The sequence below is a fragment of the Nicotiana tabacum genome, chromosome 2, assembly GCF_000715075.1.
Source record: "Nicotiana tabacum cultivar K326 chromosome 2, ASM71507v2, whole genome shotgun sequence".
NCBI lineage: Eukaryota > Viridiplantae > Streptophyta > Magnoliopsida > Solanales > Solanaceae > Nicotiana > Nicotiana tabacum.
The window spans coordinates 55,438,331-55,451,963 of NC_134081.1; the positions used below are offsets into that span (position 1 = coordinate 55,438,331).

The following is a 13,633-nucleotide window of genomic DNA, read 5'->3' on the forward strand; positions in this document are numbered from 1 at the left end:
GGTGCACCGAAACCCGCTAAGCCCGTTAACCCATTAATGGGTTGTTAACGGGCTACAACCCGGTTCAGTCCGTTAACCCGTTAACGGGTTGTTAACGGGCTACAGTCCGGTTCAGCCCGTTTATTAACATTTTTATTTTTATTTTTTATGGACCAACTTAAACTCCTGATATTGACACTTGTATTTCTTATCTACACAAACATTTAGAAACATTATATAATTATTATGCCAACATTGTTGATGCTTCTTCTGCTGTAGATGCAAATATTCCTTCAAGTCCAGTTTCAACAACTGGGACCAATGCTTTGGATGATAATGATGGTGTTGAAGATTATTTGATTTGGTCTACAATAGGGGAGCATCAAGCCTTCAACAAACCAGTAGCAGGAATAACAATGAACTTCAATTCTACTTGCAAAAGTCAGCAGAGCCCCGCACAAAGGAATTTCTACCATTGGGTTGGTGGAGGAGCAACTCAAATCAATTTCCTGTTCTTTCGGCCATGGCTCGAGACGTGCTAAATGTGCCGATTTCAACATTCACATCAGAGAGCGCATTTAGCCAAGCAAGGCAGCAACTAGGAGATACCCGTCATTCATTGGGTAGCAACGCTTTGAAAATTTTAGTGTGCTTCAGAGATTGGATAAGATCAGAACGACGAAATCAAGGGCGTGACGAGGTAGATGAAGCGGAGGACCAAGAAACTGGAGATATAATGGTTTATGGTTCTGATTCAACCAATGCCGGAAACCAAAAACCTCATGTTGACATGGATGAACTTATAAAAATGATGCAAAGCATGTGATGTACTATTTGTTTTTTTATAATTGTTGTAAAATTTTAATTTGCAAGTTCAAAAATAACAAAATAAAAAAAAAACTTGCAACTTAATTTGAAGTATTATATATTATTCAATAAAAATATCAAATGAAAGTCTTCGGAGCTTGATCCTTACATATAGTTCTTATTAAATAATTTTTTGTAGCCACTTACTTTCAAATTTTAATTTTAACATTATAAAATTTAAATTTCAAATTTAAAATTTTAAACTTCAAAGTTTAATTCTAAGCATTAAAAGTTTACAAACACTTAAGTAGTTAAGTATCAATAACATTGAATAAGAAAAATAAAATTTACTTAAAAAAATAAATAAAAATTCACGGCCCGCTAACAACCCGCTAACAGCCCGGGAACAACCCTCTAAGCCCGAACCCGGACGGACAAAAAAAAACTCGAAAAATTACAGCCCGCTAACGCAGCCCGCTAACAGCCCGCAACGTTAAATGGACGGGCTGATTGTTTTTTGTCCAGCCCGTCCCAACCCGCCCGTTAAACACCCCTAATTTAAAAATAAATATTATATAAATTTCTGTTTTATCCTTACTGAATTTGTTTTTATGACCATACCAATGTAATAAAATGTCTAAGACCACAAAATTTTAAAGTTTTAAAATTACATAATTATTATGACATATTTACTATTACAAGTTCGAAAAATTTCTTTTTTTCTTTAAACTTCGTGCATATTAAAACTTTGCCACATAAATTCGAACAAAAGGAGTACTATAGGTAAAGAAATAAAAATAAAAACTCTTCCAAAGAAAGTTGGGCCTAAAGAGAAAATAGTCCTAGACCCAGCGAATGTATAGAAAGCTCTATTCTCCCCCATTGGACCTAGTCTATGGGCTTCCTTCATCGTCCCAACTCCCATAAAAGTCCACAGCAGTGTTTGATCTCTGCAATCACACACTTGTTCTGAAATGTCTATGTTCAGACAATCCATACGAGGAATACAAATTACCTCACTTCACAGAATCATACACTCTTCTTCACATTCATTTTCAGCTAGAACAAAAACCTCTGCTGACAATTACTACCTTCGTAAAAAAAGAAAATGTCCATTTTCACCTTACAAAACTAAGTGGCAAGAAACACTCTTTACTCATCAATTAGCCGTGCAAAAATTAGTAGAATCAACTCATAAATCCCCTAAAAAAACCAATTTTTTATCTGTTCTTATCGATTCGTTTGCTGCTTACAAATGTGAACCAACTCCAAATGCTTACTTTTTCATCCTCAAAACACTTACCAAGAACCCTTCCACATGGGATCAAATCCCTCAAGTTCTTGATCACATTCATAAAGTTGAAAACTTTGAGACACTAATACATATTCACTTATTTGATTAAGTTTTATGGGTATTCTAACATGGTCCCTTTGGCAGTTGAGGTATTTTTTACTATGCCAGCTTTTAGATGCAACCCAAGTGTGAAATCTTTGAATACTTTGATTTGGGTTCTTTGTAAGAACAAATATGATTTCAAGATTGTGCTTTTAGTTTTGGTTAAGAGTCAGTTTATGAATATTTGGGTTGAAGAATCAACATTCAAGATTTTGATTAGGGCACTCTATAGAATTGGAAAGGAAAATAATGCTGTTGATTTGTTGAATTTAATGGTGGATAGTGGGTTTGATCTTGATGGAAAGATTTGTTCTTTGATATTATATACTATGTGTGCGCAAAAGGCATGTGAGGGGGTTGAGATTTTGGATGTTTTGGATAAAAAGAGGGAACTAGGATACAGTCCAAAAAGGGTGGATTTATGCAATGTGATTAGGTTTTATGTGAAAAATCGAAAAGGAGTTGATGCTTTGGAGGTGTTGAGTAAGTTGAAGATGAGTGGAATGGTACCTGATATTGTATGTCACAATTTGGTTTTGAATGGATTGATTTTGGAAGGAGAGTATGAAAGTGCAGATGAAGTGTTTGATGAAATAGTTGTACTAGGTTTAGTTCCTGATATTGTAACTTATAATGTGTATATTAATGGTTTGTGTAAGCAGAATAAAGTGGATGAGGTAGTAAGAATGCTTAGTTATATGGAGGAACTGGGGTGTAAACCTGAAATGAACACTTATTATACTATATTGGAGGCTTTGTGTAGGAGAGGGATGTTGTCCTATGCAAAAGAAGTTTTTTGGAAAATGAAACTAAAGGGTTTGCAACTGAATTCACTGATATATGACATTTTAGTTAACTGCATGATTAGAGAGGGTGAAGTTGAGGAAGCCTGTAATGTGCTAGGTGAAATGGTAGGCAGGGGCTTCGTTCCTCAGTCAATTACATTTGATGGATTAGTGCATCTTCTGTGCCAGAGGGGTTTGTTTTCTGAGGCGATGGAATTGCTTCCGGAAATGGTCGTCAAAAACATCGTTCCTGGAATTAGATCATGGGAAGCATTAGTTGTTCACTGTCTTTCACAAACACAAAATTTTGATGGGTTTATTCAAGTTTCTCAATCGGCCTTTTTTGGTGGGAGGAATAGTGCATGAAGGCAGCGAGAACAAGTCACGCAATTAGAGGAGTAAGCCCTTCCGACATGTCAAGTTTTATATGAACAAGGTTGAAGATGAAGAAGCTACTTTCGAAGTAACTGAAAGGAAAGAAATGACTGAAGTGGGAGAGTCAAGAGTCTAAAAGAGAATTCCACTAAGTGAGGAACAAAAAAATGTAGAAATAGAAGTTGCTTCCGAGACAAAGGGGACTAAATAAAAACAAAAGGTGTCCATTGAACAAAGAAAATATATGGTGATTGCCTAATTGAATTGATTAGATCATGTAGGTAACGAATGCATACAGGGTAGTTGCGTAACAATCACCTTTGTCTGGGAAAAACAGTTGCAATTGAAACAGTTGAAAGTTCTGTGAGACTATTATATTGCTTTCACTTGGAAAATGGATTTATGTGCATTGCTGCACTGCACCATGCAATGGCATGGAAGTATGAATGATGCAAGAGAAGCCATGCTTTGATTAAAATGATGGGCAACATATGCACTGTACTACAGGATGAAGTTGCTCATGGTTTAGCAACCTTGTCCTACTTCAATCCCCAAAAATATTCAATGCATTTCTTTGTATATATTTTACAATTTTTTTTTCCACATGTTACTATCCTAGTTTCTTTTTGTGCTTTGCAATACTTATGTTGCTCTCTTCTATCATTAACCGTTGATCGTGCTCCTTCATTATTTGCACGCTTAGGTAGGAGTATTTGTATAGGGTAAAATTGATTCATAATAAATGATCGAATGATAGCGCGACATGTGGAGCCGATGACAGGTAGAAAAAAAATCAAGTAACAACCAGTGTTGGGGAGCAACAGTTGCAGATGGTATCGGATAAACCCCGAGAGGGGCTTGGTCAACGGGAGTAGTTCGAATGCTTGCCATTGGATAATATTCAGTGAAGAATATTCTCCAATATTAAATGGGCAGCCGTTGCAGAGAATATTTGCATTAATGGCCTGCCGTTACATATTCATCAATGGCCCCTTTATTGTTATTTAAGAAGGGCTTGATCCTAGGATTTTGTTTCCTTAGGTATAACTATAAATAGTAGGCTCAACAGCCATTGTAACACACGAAATTCTTGGCGAAAAACTTATGCTATATTCCATTTTCAAGCTTAATCAAATAACTTTATTCCCTCTTCTACATTGTTCTCATTTCTGTCCTCAGAGACATTGCTCTCGGAGCCAAACTTGTCATTTCCTTCGATTTTAACCGCTAAGTCTTATTTTTATTCTTGTTTATTTATCATTTTTGGATCAAATCAGTTCGCTTGTCTATAAACCACGTAACAAATACAACTGTATCGTTTTACGGGTAAACAGTTTGGCGCCCACTGTATGGCTTAGACAATTGCGTAATTAAGTTAATCCTTGCGTTTATTACTAACTTGTTTGATTCTTTGTTCCTTAGCAAGAAATCGAAAATGGCAGCTAACGATGTCAACATCGCACACAACGTTGAGGGACATGAAAATCTGCATCAACATGTGGATTCGATCACGACACCTATAACTAGGGGGATGAGGCAACCCCGGTTCGTGGAGGACAGTACCCCAACATGTACGGGAGCCAACTCCCGATGACGCGAAAGAGGAACACGTTGCAAAAACAGTAAGAATCCTATAAGAGTAACAGAAAGCCATCATGGGCCACTTCTTAAGGCAGGATCAGGTAATGACGGAATTGAAGCAAGGGTTGTCAGGGCGCTCCAACAACGCAAATGGAAGGGGTCCGGTTCTTCCTGGCGCTCCTGCAAATCAAATGGCCCAAAGAGTTGATAACAATACCTTGAAGGGTGAGGTTAGTTTCGACTGTGCCGAGGGGACCGATAGCGGATCTGACAACGATAACAGTAATGATCCATTCAAAAACGAACTCACGAGATTTATGTGGGAAATGAGCGAACGGATGGATCAAAATACGAAGGAGTTTCATGCCCGAATGGATCAGTTTCACGCCCGAATGCCATTTAAGCCGAGCGTAACATCAGAGTTAATTCCGAAGAGGTTCAAGATGCCGGACATACCAAAGTACGATGGGACTTTGGACCCTTAGGAGCACATCACAACCTATACAACAGCTGTGAAAGAGAATGATTTGGCTCAATATGAGATCGAATCGATTATGCAGAAAAGGTTTGGAGAAACCCTCATGAAGGGGGCCTTGACATGGTATTCACGAACCCGAGCATTCAATTGACTATTTTGAAATGCTTATATATTCATTCATTAAGGCCCATGTTGGGGCCAGAAAGGTCCAACCCAGGAAGGCAGACATATTCAGGATTGCACAAGGCGAGTCTGAATTGTTACGGGAATTGGTGATCAAATTCCAGAAAGAAAGGATGCTGCTATCGTCCATACCAGACGAATGGGCGGCAGAGGCGTTCACAAAGGGTTTGAATCCGAAGAGCTCCGACGCCTCCCAAAAACTGAAGGAAAGTTTGCTTTAATTCCAAGCGACTACATGGGAGATGTTCATAACCGCTATGAGTCAAAAATAAGGATAGAAGACGATCAGCTCGGGTTCCCAACATCAACTAAGGGACGGGACCGAGACAAGAACTAGGATAAGTTCAAAGGTGATTTCAATGCGGACCGACGGTCTTCTAAATGTCATTTCTTTCCATACGAGAGAACCGAAGGACGCGGCGACAAAGGCTTTCGGTCCTTGGATAGGTTCGCTCCCGACAGAAGAACTGACTGTGGTCGGAGAAACAGATCATTGCAAGAAAAAGAAGTACAGGGGGCTCGGGATCCCACATGTCCCACGTTGTCAGATTATAATTTCAACATCAACGTAGTGGAGTTGGTATGAGCAATAAGGTATATAAAAAAAACACGATTCCCAAAGCCAATCAGGTCTGATACCAGCCAGAGGGATCCTAACTTATGGTGCTAATATCATGGGACTCACGACCACAAAATTGGGGAGTGTCGGTATCTGCGCGAAAAGGTGGGACGTTGTTGAAGAACGAATATCTCAGGAAGTTCTTGAGCGACCAGGCTAAGAACAATTATGACTGTAGCCGGGATAATGCGGAGCCTTCAAAGATAGTGGAAGATCCTCCTCGATTGGCTATCAACATGATTTGGAGGGAATGAAATCAATGGTGTAACCTTCTCGACAGCCAAGAAGACAAAGGTTTCAGTGACTCACAGCAAGAGACTCCGGGAGGCCACTGAAGACGATATCACCTTCACGGAGGAATACGCTGACGAACTTCTTCTTCCACATAATGATGCTCTGGTAATCTCTCTCAATGTCTTAGATTTCAAAATTAAGCGTGTTTTGGTTGACCTAGGATGATCGGCCAACATTATTCAATGTAGAGTGCTGGAACAAGCAAAGTTAAGCATCGTTCCGACAACAAAACTTCTCGCTGGGTTCAACTTGGCAAGTGTGACAACACAAAGAGAGATCTTGCTACCCACGAATGCTGAAGTAGTAACCAAAACCGCTTTATTCGAAGTGGTAGACGGCGACATGGACTACAACATCATCCTCGGAAGGCTATGGTTACACGAGATGAAGGCCGTTCCATCAACATATCATCAACTGTTGAAATTCCGGACCTTGGAAGGAATCAAGCAGATAAGAGGAGATCAATCAGAGGCAAGAGAAATGAATGCAGTGTCGATTTCCAGCAGCAAAGGGAAGGAGCCCAGCAAATAGCAATTATTGAAGCCGACGCCTCCTCCTTTAACCAATGAAGATGGAGGCGAGGAGTCATCAAAATCCCACCAGGTGCCGAAATACTTTCAGGTGCCGGAGGAGACAGATGCAACCAAGTACACTGCAGAATAACTCGAGCAAGTGGCTTTGTTCGAAGAATTCTTGGAAAGGAAGTTCCACTTGGGAACAAGACTCAATCCCGAACTCAGGTTAGGATTTATTAATTTCCTTAAAGTTAACGTTGATTGTTTTGCGTGGTCATTCTCGGATATGATAGGTATACCATTAGAGGTGGCCGTGCACAAGCTAAGCTTGGACCCAAAGTTCCCAATGGTAAGGCAAAAGAAACGCCCAATAGCCGAGGTCAGAAACAAGTTTGTTAAAGAAGAGGTAACTCGACTACTCAACATTGGTTCAATCCAGGAGGTAAAGTATCCCAAATGGCTAGCTAATGTAGTTGTGGTTCCAAAGGAGAACAACAAATTCAGAATGTGCGTAGATTATAAGGACTTAAATAAGGTGTGCCCTAAAGACTCGTTCCCATTGCCAAATATTGATCAAATGATTGGTGCAATGGCTGGCACGAGTTAATGAGTTTCCTCGATGCTTACTCCGGGTACAATAAAATCAAGATGAACATGAAGGATCAAGAAAAAACTTCGTTCATAACGAACTTTGGCACATATTGCTATAATGTGATGCCATTTGGGCTTAAAAACACCGGCACCACTTATCAGAGGCTCGTGAACAAGATGTTCGAGAAGCAAATAAGCAAAACAATAGAAGTATATATCAATGACATGTTAGTCAAGTCTTTGAATGCAGGTGATCATTTGAAATACCTCCATGAAACCTTCGATATCTTAAGGAAGCATAACATGAAGCTCAACCCGAAAAAATACGCGTTCGAGGTTAGCTCCGGTAAGTTCTTGGGATTCTTAGTCTCACAGCGAGGGATCGAGGTAAATCCTGATAAAATCAAAGCCGTAGAAATTCCGGACCAGCTAACGAGTGTAAAAGAAGTACAGAAACTAACTAGAAGATTGGCCGCTTTAAGCAGGTTCATCTCCCGATCCTCGAAACAATGTCATGACTTCTTCTCACTTATGAAAAAGAAGAACAATTTTGAATGGACTCTGGAATGTCAGCAGGCCTTGAAAGACCTAAAATGCTACCTATCAAGCCCCCCACTACTATTGAAACCGGGGGAAGGAGAACAATTACTGATATATCTATTGGTTTTGGAAGTAGCGGTAAGTGCCGTTTTAGTCTGAGAAGATGAAGGTACGCAATTTCCTATCTATTATGTTAGTAAAATTTTGTCAGGAGCGGAGACTCGATATCCGTAACTCAAAAAATTGGCCTTAGCTCTCGTAGTCGCCTCTCGAAAGCATAGGCCTTATTTTCAGTGTCACCCGATAGCCGTTGTGACAACCTTCCCCTTTCTGAATGTTCTTCACAAGCCTGAATTGTCAGGCTGGTTATGCCCTCGAGGAAAACTCTGAGGCAGGCCATTCAGACTGTTCTGTTAACTAACAATGAAGGCGAGTATGAGGCTTTGGTTGCAGGACTCGAACTGGTTCGGAGACTTGGCTTCGAGGTCATAGAGATCAAATGTGATTCTCAGCTGGTAGTAAACCAAGTGTATAGGATTTTCGACACAAAGGAGGAACACATACAGCAATATGTAAATAAAGCTCAGGCATTGCTTGCACAATTTAAGGAGTGGTCGATCACACACATTCCGAGAGAAGAGAACATGTAAGCAGATGGATAGGCTAATTTAAGTTTGTCCACGGAGATGAAAGGATCTGACTCCGGTACTGTCGTTCAACTTCTACATTTGGTATTGGATGTGGATGGCTATTGTGAAGTGAACACAACCAACCTAGTCTGGGACTGGAGGAATAAGTTCATCGAATATCTTCAGCATGGAAAATTGTCATCTTCGACATGGAAAATTGCCCCAAGACCCGAAGGCATCCTGGGCATTACGCACCAAACCGACTTGTTATTGCCTCACGGATGGGCAATTATATAGGAGAATCTACCATGGCCCGTTGGCCCGATGTTTAGAAGCCTCGTAGGCGGATTATGTGATGTGAGAGGTTCATGAAGGAATTTGCGAGAACCATTCTGATGCAGATTCATTGGTACTAAAGCTAGTTAGGGCATGATACTACTGACCCTAGATGGAACAAGACACAAAAGAGTTCATTCAGAAATGTGACAAATGCCAGCGCTATGCACAGTTGGTGCACCAATCGGCGGAACTCTTGTATCCAATACTATCCCCATGGCCATTCATGAAAATGGGGGATGGATATAGTTGGTTCGCTGCCACCGGGTAGATTCTTTTTAATTTTAATTGATTACATCACTGAATGGGTTGAAACAGGTCCTTACCAAAAGATCGATGAGCGTGAAGTGATCAACTTCCTATGGGAACACATAATCTGCTGATTCGAAATACTGAAGGAGATTGCCTGCGATAACAGACCACAGTTCATAGGCTCCAAAGTCACAAAATTTCTCGAAGATCTGAAAATCAAGAGGATTACATCCTCACCATACCATCTGAGCTCTAATGGACAAGCGGAGTCAACCAATAAAGTTGTCATCCAAAACCTCAAAAAAGGTTAGACACGACTAAAGGCAAATATCCTAAAGACTTATCGGGTGTGCTATGGGCATATCGGATGACGGCAAAGTCAAACACAAGAGAGACTCATTTCTCTCTCGTATATGGCATGGAAGATATGATCCCGGTGGAAGTGGGGGAACCAACCTTATGGTTTTCCCAAGCAAACGAGGAAGCAAATAATGAGGCATTGCTGGTAAAGATGGATTTGCTCGATGAATGTAGTGACTTGGCATACGTGAGGATGGTAGCTCAGAAGCAAAGGATGGCGAGATATTATAATCGGAGAGACAATCTCCTTTACTTTAAAGTAGGAGACTTGGTTTTGAGGAAAGTGACTTAGAACATTCAGGAAATCAATGCTGGGAAGCTGGGTCCGACATGGGAAGGTCCCTACCGGGTTTCACCTATCACCGGTAAAGGATCGTACGAGCTGAAAAATCAAGATAGAGTAGAATTGCCCATCAATTGGAATGTTACTCACCTCAAAAGGCATTACTGTTGATGGATCCTATCAACACTCAAAGTATGTGCTGCACTCTTTTTTCCTTCGGCCAGTTTTTGTCAGAATCAGATTTTTCTGGCAAGGTTTTTAATGAGGCAGCAATGAAAATCATACTACGAGATGAGCGTCATCGGCAAGGTTAAGGCCTTTAAATGACAAAGCATTGAAATGACTAACCACTACATGATGGTTAAATAATCTTTGGCTCTATGGAAAGTTCCTAATGGGAAGCAAAACTTGCCATCGAACCAAAGACTATTCAACCGTTCACAAGCATTTCACCCAAAGAAGCAAAACTTTCAGTGTTCCAATTCGCATACTTCGCATTCGAACACATGGGGGAGGGGGGAGGGAATAGTATAAGATACAGCAACAAGATTGCCACAAAAATAGGGAACTGCGAGAACTGGGAACAATAATGTCTCATCGAGACCGGGGACGTCATGGCCAGCCCCGTAAAAATAAGTTGTACAAGTTAGTCACATGTATTGGCAATTTCTTTTTTTTTTAGCAAACAAATGCTTATGTACTTTTAAATACAGAAGGAATAAAAGAATGTCCTTTTATTTTTATCTTGTTTCTTGTCCAAACGATGAGTTGATTTTATTATTTGAAATTTGACAAAAAACTTCAAATGCTTGTGCCGGAATGAAAAGGAGATGTCCTCTTCAAGAGCACCGTAAATATAAGAGGGCCCTCTCTTATGAAACCCTCATAGTAAAGGGTTGATTCAGGAAAACTTTATTCCCGGAATCAGAAGCTATCAGATGAAAATGTACCCAAAGCTTTAACTAATTTGATGTAGAAAAAAATTAGGAAAAACTCTTCTTTATTTATTAAAAGTTCCAAACCCGATGAAGAGTTTTGCATAATTACAAAAGTACAAAGAAATACAACAAAAGGAAAAAATCTAAGGATTATCGTCGCCGGAGCCTAGGGGAGAGACATCTGTGTCTCCTCCGGTGGGAGAGGGCGGATCAGCTACCAGTTCGAAGCCTGAACCTTCATCATCATTCTCTCCAATTTCATCCTCGATTCCTGAATACTCGGAACCGGTGCTCGAAGAGTCGGTTGCAGTAGGCTGAGCAGGGAGACATTCTCGGGAAGTTAGCTCCAGTTCTCGGGCCTTGGCGATGCAATCATCAATATCGACAATGCTCGTTTTGGCCTCTTCCAAGATTTTTCTCCTCATATGGTACATACTGTATGTCTTCTTGAATACGAGGGAATCCTCTTGGTACTGAAGCTTTGCCATAAGTCTATCAACTTTGACTTGAAGGCCGTCCCTCTCGGATCTCATAACATCAAGGCTAGTATCAAGATCACGACTTGTAGACAGATGAATCTGGTTTTGCTCCATGATCTTCTTAAACATCTCCTCGATCCTAGCCCTCTTCTCCTTGGCAGCATTAGCCTCCTCGATTTTGGAGCTCAAGGCTGCCTCCAAGTTATTCACTTGTTCAACGGAAGGAGACTCGCGCTCGGCAGCAGCAAGCAAAACATCTTGAAGTTTATCCCACTTAGCCTTAGCATCTTGGAGCTGTGCATGTAATTGAGTAGCTTCTTGGCTTGGGTCATCACTTCTTGCTCACTTTGCTGCAACCGGGCCTCAAGTTCTCCTACCTCATCAGCTTTTGCCTCCAGCACCGGGAGGTGTGCATCAAGCTGATTCCTTTCGGCAAACAGTTGATACCGTTCGAAGGCAAGTCCTTATTTATCAAGAATTAATCTCTGAACACCCTCAGAAGCAAGAAAGTTAGCCTGTAAAAAGTATATCAAGTTTAGAAACCCCGTCACAATAGGTAAATAGAAAAAAAGCAATAAGAGAGCAAGTACGATACCGCTGCCGCATTATGCATTGCATTATTCAACAGATACTCCCCTAAAAGGGAGTGTATTTTCTTCTTATCCTTCTCTGAAGTCAGTGGCTTCAGGTAGTTAGTAAGCTCTACCGGCCTGGACAGCAGATGACACCCCTTCGAGACTGAAAGAGTGGCACTCCTCCCCCCTCAGGGATCTAGGGAAGAGGGTGAGTAGTTGTGCCCCAAATTCATGTGGTCAGGAGAACAGAGAGGAGAAGCACCCTCCTCTCGAGCGTCTGTTGCCGGTGGAGGAGATACAATGGGTGCTGATGGTGAAGGTGCAACTGGTTTAGAGGGGCGTAAAGTTGTGGGCGTTGAAGGTTGAGAAGCGGCTGCAACGGGAGCAACACTGATTATTGGTTTCTTAGTGACCGAAGGCAGAAGACGCCTGGTGGCCGAGCTCTTGGGACCAGAAAAAGCAACAAGGGTTGTAAAGGGAGAATCGATATCCTTTACTAACTCTTTTTCACCCCAAAGTGCTTGGACCTCACCTTTGGTTGGGGTTTGAAGCTCTCCTAGTTGAGCACCTGGTTGACCTGATGAAGATCGTTGTCTCCTTTGAAGGGAAGCCTCTTCATCACTGATTTCCCCGTCATCTTCAATGACCACTGTGACCGTGGCTAGCTTGATCGTGGTATTCTTTATTTTCTTGTTTTGAGCCCCGCCCGAGGAAGAACGTTGCCTTTTTGGATGCTTGTTATTTGGCTGGGGACTCCGAGAGAAAGCACCTCCATTGGAAGAAGATCGGAGGGCATCGCTTCGAGCGAGAGCACTTTGTAGCAATCTTGTGACCTCCGCGGGGTCAGCCAAAACATCAAACTCGGGGAAGGTGAAAGAGCCATGCGGGAGCCCTGAATCAAGCAAAAGATATAGTTAGAAAATTTACTGATGTTCATTCAGAGGCAAAGGGAAGAAGGACTCTGTTTACCATGGTTCTTGGCCTTCCACTCATATTTGGGGGACATCTCCTTCCAGCGACGGGTTTCTGGCATTGTAATATCCAGAATCTTCTAAAAAACCTATTAGTCAAGGCCTTGAACCCTTGGTGGTGTCCACTGAGTAGCTGAAACAACGGAAACAAAGAAGTCAACAATGACGGGAAACAGTTTTTTTACAAGGAAAGAGATGAATAAATTACAAACTTATGTGAACAATTCCATGATTCAGGAAAATATGGAGTTGTGGACAGGATGATATCCCTGGTAGCAAGGATGAGAAACCGCTTCATCCATCCACGATCACTGTCATCATCCACGCTGGCGAGAAGGGCATGGTGGCCACGTTTGCTGAAATTTATTACTCTCCCACAGAAGATTTTGGGGAGTAGAGATTCATCATGTATGCGAGGGTTAGGGTTTTCCCAGTCTCCGTGCACAACTGGCGTAGACAAGCCACCGTTCGCCATACAGAAGGGCCTACTTGTGCCAAGCAGACCTGGTACCGGTGGCAGAACTCCAAGATGACGGGGTCGAGCTCTCCGCTAAAAAAAAATAGACCCAAGGTGAAGGGATACGTATAGACATACGTAAAACCTTCCTTGGTGAAGGTAACCCGCTCTATCATGTCTGGAGCAATGATGTTAAGTTTTGGGCAGTTG

The 13,633-nt window shown here is 41.4% G+C and overlaps 1 pseudogene; it reads left to right on the plus strand.

Moving 5' to 3' along the window:
- Window positions 1-1,692: 1,692 nt before the first annotated feature.
- Window positions 1,693-3,947, plus strand: LOC107787277 (uncharacterized; annotated as a pseudogene).
- Window positions 3,948-13,633: the final 9,686 nt, after the last annotated feature.